The sequence below is a fragment of the Arachis stenosperma genome, chromosome 9 (assembly GCF_014773155.1).
Source record: "Arachis stenosperma cultivar V10309 chromosome 9, arast.V10309.gnm1.PFL2, whole genome shotgun sequence".
NCBI lineage: Eukaryota > Viridiplantae > Streptophyta > Magnoliopsida > Fabales > Fabaceae > Arachis > Arachis stenosperma.
The window spans coordinates 147,159,866-147,168,241 of record NC_080385.1 but is presented as its reverse complement, the minus strand read 5'-3'; the positions used below and the strand labels follow the sequence as shown (position 1 = coordinate 147,168,241).

The window sequence follows — 8,376 nt, the reverse complement described above, 5'->3', positions numbered from 1 at the left end:
ACCACGAAGACTCCGATCTTTCGGAATGGAGGCTAAGAGATACGCGCTCGATTTAAGGTAGAATGGAAGTGGTTGTCAGGCACGCGTTCATAGGTGAGAATGATGATGAGTGTCACGGATCATCACATTTATCATGTTGAAGTGCAGCGAATATCTTAGAACAAGAATAAGCATGAATTGAATAGAAGAACAATAGTAATTGCATTAATACTCGAGGAACAGTAGAGCTCCACACCTTAATCTATGGTGTGTAGAAATTCCACCGTTGAAAAGACTCTGGTCTAAGGACTAGACGTCCAAAGATGATCTAAGGATATTCCAAAGATGAAAATACAATAGTAAAAAGTTCTATTTATACTAAACTAGTTACTAGGGTTTACAGAAATAAGTCTAAATGCAGAAATCCACTTTCGGGGATCACTTTGGTGTGTGCTTGGGCTGAACTTGAGTTTTACACGTGCAGAGGCTTCTCTTGGGGTTAAGCGCTAAGTTGTAACGTGTTTTTGGCGTTTAACTCTGGTTTGTGACGTGTTTCTGGCGTTTTACTCCAGAATGCAGCATGGAGCTGGAGTTGAACGCCAGTTTGCGTCATCTAAACTCGAATAAAGTATGAACTACTATATATTGCTGGAAAGCCCTGGATGTCTTCTTTCCAACGCAATTGAGAGCGCGCCATTTGGAGTTTTGTAGCTCTAAAAAATTCATTTCGAGTGCAGGGAGGTCAGAATCCAACAGCATCAGCAGTCCTTTGTCAGCCTTCTATCAGATTTTTGCTCAGGTCCCTCAATTTCAGCCAGAAAATACTTGAAATCACAGAAAAACACACAAACTCATAGTAAAGTCCAAAAATGTGAATTTTGCATAAAAAACTAATAAAAACATCCCTAAAAGTAGCTAGATCCTACTAAAAACTGCCTAAAAATAATGCCAAAAAGCGTATAAATTATCCGCTCATCTCAACACCAAACTTAAATTGTTGCTTGTCCCCAAGCAGCTAAAAATCAAATAGGATAAAAAGAAGATAATATACTATAAATCCCAAAATATCAATGAATATTAGTTCTAATTAGATGAGCGGGACTTGTAGCTTTTTGCTTCTGAACAGTTTTGGATCTCACTTTATCCTTAGAAGTTTAGAATGATTGGCATCCATAGGAACTCAGAGTTCAGATAGTTTTATTGATTCTCCTAGTTAAGTATGTTGATTCTTGAACACAGCTACTTTTATGAGTCTTAGCCGTGGCCCTAAACACTTTGTTTTCCAGTATTACCACCGGATACATAAATGCCACAGACACATGACTGGGTGAACCTTTTCAGATTGTGACTCAGCTTTGCTAAAGTCCCCAGTTAGAGGTGTCCAGAGCTCTTAAGCATACTCTTTTTGCTTTGGATCACGAATTTAACCACTCAGTCTCAAGCTTTTCACTTGGACCTGCATGACATAAGCACATGGTTAGGGACAGCTTGATTTAGCCGCTTAGGCCTGGATTTTATTTCCTTGAGCCCTCCTATCCATTGATGCTCAAAGCCTTGGATCCTTTTTACCCTTGCCTTTTGGTTTTAAGGGCTATTGGCTTTTTCTATTTTTTTTTTCTCTCTCTTTTTTTTTGCAAGCTTCTTCTTTTTCACTGCTTTTTCTTGCTTCAAGAATCAATTTCATAATTTTTTAGATTATCAATAACATTTCTCTTTGTTCATCATTCTTTCAAGAGCCAACAATTTTAACATTCATAAACAACAAGATAAAAAATATGCACTGTTCAAACATTCATTCAGAAAACAAAGAGTATTGTCACCACATCAATATAATTAAACTAATTTCAAGGATGAATTCAAAACTCATGTACTTCTTGTTCTTTTGTATTAGAAACATTTTTCATTTAAGAAAGGTGAAGAATTCATGGAATTATTCATAGCCTTGAGACATAGACACTAGACACTAATGATCATGTAATAAAGACACAAACATAGACAAACATGAAGCTCAAAAACCGAAAAACAGAGAGATAACAACAAGGAAGTTAAGAAATGAGTCCACCTTAGTGATGGTGGCGCCTTCTTCTTGAAGGACCAATGGTGTTCTTGAGCTCCTCTATGTCTCTTCCTTGCCTTTGTTGCTCCTCCCTCATAGCTCTTTGATCTTCTCTAATCTCATTGAGAATGATGGAGTGTTCTTGGTGTTCCACCCTTAATTGGTTCATGTCATGACTCAATCCTTCTAGAGAAGTGTTGAGTTGTTCCCAATAGTTGTTTGGAGGAAAATACATCCCTTGAGGCGTCTCAGAGATTTCTTGATGATGAGCTTCCTTATGCGTCTCTTGAGATCCATAAATGGGCTCTCTTGTTTGCTTCATCCTCTTCTTAGTGATGGGCTTGTCCTCTTCAATGAGGATGTCTCCTTCTATGACAACTCCAGCTAAGTTGCATAGATGGCAAATGAGATGAGGAAAAGCTAGCCTTGCCAAGGTGGAGGGCTTTTCGGCTACTTTGTAGAATTCTAGAGAGATGACTTCATGAACTTCTACTTCCTCTCCAATCATGATGCTATGTATCATGATGGCTCGATCCACAGTTACTTCGGATCGGTTGCTAGTGGGGATGATGGAGCGTTGGATGAACTCCAACCATTCTCTAGCCACAGGCTTAAGGTCCAGTCTTCTCAATTGAACCGGCTTGCCTTTTGAGTCTCTTTTCCATTGAGCTCCTTCCACACATATGTCCATTAGGACCTGGTCCAACATTTGATCAAAGTTGACCCTTCTAGTGCAGGGGCGTGCGTCTTCTTGCATCATAGGCAAGTTGAACGCCAACCTTACGTTCTCTGGACTGAAATCTAAGCATTTTCCCCAAACCATTGTAAGCCAATTCTTTGGGTTTGGGTTCATGCTTTGATCATGGTTCCTAGTGATCCATGCGTTGGCATAGAACTCTTGAACCATTAAGATTTCAACTTGTTGAATGGGAATGGTAAGAACTTCCCAACCTCTTCTTTGGATCTCGTGTCGGATCTCCGGATACTCATTTTTCTTGAGCATGAAAGGGACCTCAGGGATCACCTTCTTCTTGGCCACAACTTCATAGAAGTGGTCTTGATGGACCTTTGAGATAAATCTCTCCATCTCCCATGACTCGGAGGTGGAAGCTTTTGTCTTTCCTTTCCTCTTTCTAGAGGTTTCTCCGGCCTTAGGTGCCATAAATGGTTATGAAAAAATAAAAAAAAAAGTTATTCTTTTACCACACCAAACTTAGAATGTTGCTCGCCCTCGAGCAAAAGAAGAAAGAATAGAAGAAGAAGAAGAAGAAGAAGAAGAAGAAGAAGATATGGAGGAGAGGGAGAGAAGTGTGGTTTCGGCCAAGGGGGGTAAGAGAGGGTTATGTTGTGTGAAAATGAAGAAGGATTGAGGGGTTTATATAGTGGAGGGAGAGGGGTGTATGGTTCGGTCATGTAGGGTGGGTTTGGGTGGTAAAGAGATTTTGAATTTGAAGGTAGGTGGGGTTTATGGAGAAGAGTGGATGGATGTGATTGGTGAAGGGGTAATGGGAAAGAATGATTGAGGTGATTGGTGAAGGATATAGTGTTATTGGATTGTGTGAAGAAGAGAGAAGTGGGTTAGGTGGGGATCCTGTGGGGTCCACAGATCCTGAGATGATCCTGTGGGGTCCACAGATCTTGAGGTGTCAAGGATTTCTCATTCCTGCACCTTTTAGGTGTGTAAAACGCCCTTTGTATGCAATCCTGGTGTTTAACGCCAAACTGTAGCTTGTTTCTGGCGTTAAACGCCCAAATGTAGCTTGTTTCTGGCATTAAACGCCAGACAGATGCTTGTTTCTGGCGTTTAAACGCCAGACAGCTCTTCCTCCAGGGTGTGCTTTTTCTTCTACTATTTTTGATTCTATTTTTAATTTTTGCAATTGTTTTGTGACTCCACATGATCATAACCTAATAAAACATAAAAGAACAATAGAAATATAAATAAATAAAAATTGGGTTGCCTCCAAAAAAGTGCTTCTTTAATGTCAATAGCTTGACAGTGAGCTCTCATGGAGCTTCACAGATGTTTAGAGCATTGTTGGGACCTCCCAACACCAAACTTAGAGTTTGAATGTGGGGGTTCAACACCAAACTTGGAGTTTGGTTGTGGCCTCCCAACACCAAACTTAGAGTTTGATTGTGGGGGCTTTGTTTGACTCTGTATTGAGAGAAGCTTTTCATGCTTCCTCTCCATGGTTGCAAAGGATGATCCTTGAGCTTTAAACACAAGGTAGTCCCCATTCAATTGAAGGACTAGCTCTCCTTTGTCAACATCAATCACAGCTCCTGTTGTGGCTAGGAAGGGTCTTCCAAGGATGATGCATTCATCTTCATCCTTCCCATTGTCAAGGATTATGAAATCAGCAGGGATGTAAAGGCCTTTAACCTTTACTAACACGTCCTCTACCAATCCATAAGCTTGTTTTATTGACTTGTCTGCCATCTCCAATGAGATTCTTGCAGCTTGTACCTCAAAGATCCCCAGTTTCTCCATTACATAGAGTGGCATAAGATTTATACCTGACCCCAGGTCACACAGAGCCTTCTCAAAGGTCATGGTGCCTATGGTACAGGGTATTAAGAATTTACCAGGAACTTGTTTCTTTTGAGGTAAAGTTTGTTGAACCTATGTATTTAGTTCACTAATGAGCAAGGGAGGTTCATCTTTCCAAGTCTCATTACCAAACAACTTGGCATTCAGCTTCATGATGGCTCCTAGATATTGAGCAACTTGCTCTTCAGTTACATCTTCATCCTCTTCAGAGGAAGAATAGTTCTCAGAGCTCATGAATGGCAGAAGAAAGTTTAATGGAATCTCTATGGTCTCTATATGAGCCTCAGATTCCTTTAGGTCCTCAATAGGGAACTCCTTTCTGTCTGGAGGACGTCCCATGAGGTCTTCCTCATTGGGATTCACCTCCTCCCCTTCCTCTTTGGATTCGGCCATTTTGATTATATCAATGGCCTTGCACTCTCTTTTTGGATTCTCTTCTGTATTGCTTGGGAGAGTACTAGGAGGAGTTTCAGTGATTTTCTTACTCAGCTAACCCACTTGTGCCTCCAAGTTTCTAATGGAGGACCTTGTTTCATTCATGAAACTTAAAGTGGCCTTAGATAGATCAGAGACTATGTTTGCTAAGTTAGAGGGGCTCTGCTCAGAATTATTTGTCTGTTACTGAGAAGATGATGGAAAAGGCTTGCTATTGCTAAACCTGTTTCTTCCACCATTATTATTATTGAAGCCTTGCTTCTGTGGATCCTTCCATGAAAAATTCGAATGATTTCTCCATGAAGGATTATAGGTGTTGCCAAAGGCTTTACCCATGTAATTTACCTCTGCCATTGCAGGGTTCTCAGGATCATAAGCTTCTTCTTCAGAAGATGCTTCTTTAGTACTGTTGGATGCATTTTGCAATCCATTCAGACTCTGAGAAATCATGTTGACTTGCTGAGTCAACATTTTGTTCTAAACCAATATGGCATTCAGAGCATCAATTTCAAGAACTCCCTTCCTCTGAGGCGTCCCATTACTCACAGGGTTCCTCTCAGAGGTGTACATGAATTGGTTATTTGCAACCATGTCAATGAGTTCTTGAGCTTCTGCAGGCATTTTCTTTAGGTGAATGGATCCACCTGTAGAATGGTCCAGTGATATCTTAGAGAACTCAGATAGACCATCATAGAATATATCTACAATGGTCCACTCTGAAAGCATGCCAGAAGGACACTTTTTGGTCAACTGCTTGTATCTTTCCCAAGCTTCATAGAGGGATTCACCATCTTTTTGCCTGAAGGTCTGAACATCCACTCTAAGCTTACTCAGCTTTTGAGGAGGAAAAAACTTAGCCAAGAAGGTCGTGACCAGCTTATCCCAAGAGTCCAGGCTATCTTTAGATTGTGAGTCCAACCATGTTCTAGCTATGTCTCTTACAGCAAAAGGGAAAAGCATGAGCCTGTAGACTTCAGGATCTACTCCATTAGTCTTAACAGTATCACAGATCTGCAAGAACTCATTTAAAAATTGATAGAGATCTTCTGATGGAAGTCCATAAAACTTGCAGTTCTGTTGCATTAGAGCAACTAGTTGAGGCTTCAGCTCAAAATTGTTTGCTCCAATGGCAGGGATTGAGATGCTTCTTCCATAAAAATTGGAAGTAGGTGTAGTATAATCACCAAGCATCCTCCTTGCATTATTGTTGTTGTCATTATTTTTGGCTTCCATCTCCTCTTCTTTTTTGAAAATTTCCGTAAGGTTTTCTCTGGATTGTTGTATTTTAGCTTCTCTTAGTTTCTTTTTCAGAGTCCTTTCAGGTTCAGGATCTGCTTCAACAAGAATATTCTTATCCTTGCTCCTGCTCATATGAAAAAGAAGGGAACAGAAAATAATAATAGGGATCCTCTTTACCACAGTAGAGAGATTTCTTTATGTGAGTAAAAAAAAATAAGAAGAAAATCCGAACACAGGTAGAGGGGAGAAGAGGGTTCGAATTATGAATAGAAGAGAAGTGTTAGTAGATAAATAAATAAATAGAAGAAGATGAGAGGGAGAGAATTTCGAAAATTATTTTTGAAAAATAGCTAGTGATTTTTGAAAATTAAGAGAAGAAATCAAATTAAAATTAAAATTTGAAACAATTAGTTAATTAAAAGAATTTTGAAAAAGAGTGAGAAATTTTCGAAAGTTAGAGAGAGAAAAGTAGTTAGGTAGTTTTGAAAAAGATAAGAAACAAACAAAAAGTCAATTAGTTAGTTGAAAAAGATTTGAAAATCAATTTTGGAAAGATAAGGAGTTAGAAAAGATTTTTGAAATTGATTTTGAAAAAAAGATATGATTGAAAAAAGATATGATTGAAAAGATATTTTGAGAAAGATTTTATTTTTAAAATTAAAATTGATTACTTGACTAACAAGAAACTAAAAGATATGATTCTAGAATTTAAAGATTGAAAGTAACAAACTTCAAATTTTTGAATCAATCACATTAAAGTTTTTGAAATTTTGAAATAAAGATAAAAAAAGATTTTGAAAATCAATTTTAAAACTTTTCGAAAATAAAAAAAAAATTGAAAAAGATTTGATTTTTGATAAAGATTTTGAAAAGATAAGATTTTTAAAATTGAAATCTTGACTTGACTAATAAGAAATAACTTATTTTAAAATTTTTTGACTAAGTCAACCCAAAGATTTGGAAATTTATGAGTAAAATAAGGAAAAGATATTTTTTATTTTTTTTAATTTTTAATGAAGAGAGAGAAAAATAACTAAATGACTCAAAACATAAAAATTATGAATAAAAACACATGATGCATGCAAGAACACTATGAATGTCAAGATGAATACCAAGAACACTTTGAAGATCAAGATGAATATCAAGATTTATTTTTGAAAAATTTTCAAGAAAAGAAAAACATGCAAGACACCAAACTTAGAAATTTTTCATGTTTAGACACTATGAATGCAAAAATGCATATGAAAAACAACAAAAGACACAAAACAAGAAAATATGAAGATCAAACAAGAAGACTTACCAAGAACAACTTGAAGATCATGAAGAACACCATGCATGAGTTTTTCGAAAAAATGCATAAATTTTAAAAACATGCAATTGACACCAAACTTAAAAATTAACACTAGACTCAAACAAGAAACATAAAATATTTTTTGTTTTTATGATTTTATAATTTTTTGTATTTTTTTCAAAAATTATTTTGGAAAAACGAAAAAGAAGAAAAAATTTTGAAAGATTTTTGAAAACTTTTGAAAAGAAAATTACCTAATCTGAGCAACAAGATGAACCGTCAGTTGTCCAAACTCGAACAATCCCTGGCAACGGCGCCAAAAACTTGGTGCACGAAATTGTGATCATCAACAATGGCGCCAAAGACTTGGAGCTCTCAAACGTGAATCACACTTTGTCACAAATTCACACAACTAACCAGCAAGTGCACTGGGTCGTCCAAGTAATAAACCTTACGTAAGTAAGGGTCGATCCCATGGAGATTGTTGGTATGAAGCAAGCTATGGTCATCTTGTAAATCTCAGTCAGGCGGATAATAATGGTTATAATAGTTTTCGAATATAACAATAAATAAAGCATAAAATAAAGATAGATATACTTATGTAATTCATTGGTGGGAGTTTTAGATAAGCGCATAAAGATGCTGTGTTCCTTATGAATCTCTGCTTTCCTACTGCTTTCATCCAATCATTCTTACTCCTTTCCATGGCAAGCTGTATGTTGGGTTTCACCGTTGTCAATGGCTACCTCCCGTCCTCTCAGTGAAAATGGTCCAAATGCGTTGTCACCGCACGGCTAATCATCTGTCGGTTCTCGATCATGT

At 37.5% G+C, this 8,376-nt stretch overlaps 1 non-coding gene across 1 annotated transcript; it reads left to right on the top strand.

Annotated features, from left to right (window-relative positions):
* Nucleotides 1-5,748: 5,748 nt before the first annotated feature.
* Nucleotides 5,749-5,852, top strand: LOC130953780 (small nucleolar RNA R71). Its single transcript, XR_009075941.1, has one exon. It is a non-coding gene; the product is annotated as a small nucleolar RNA R71 (small nucleolar RNA).
* Nucleotides 5,853-8,376: the final 2,524 nt, after the last annotated feature.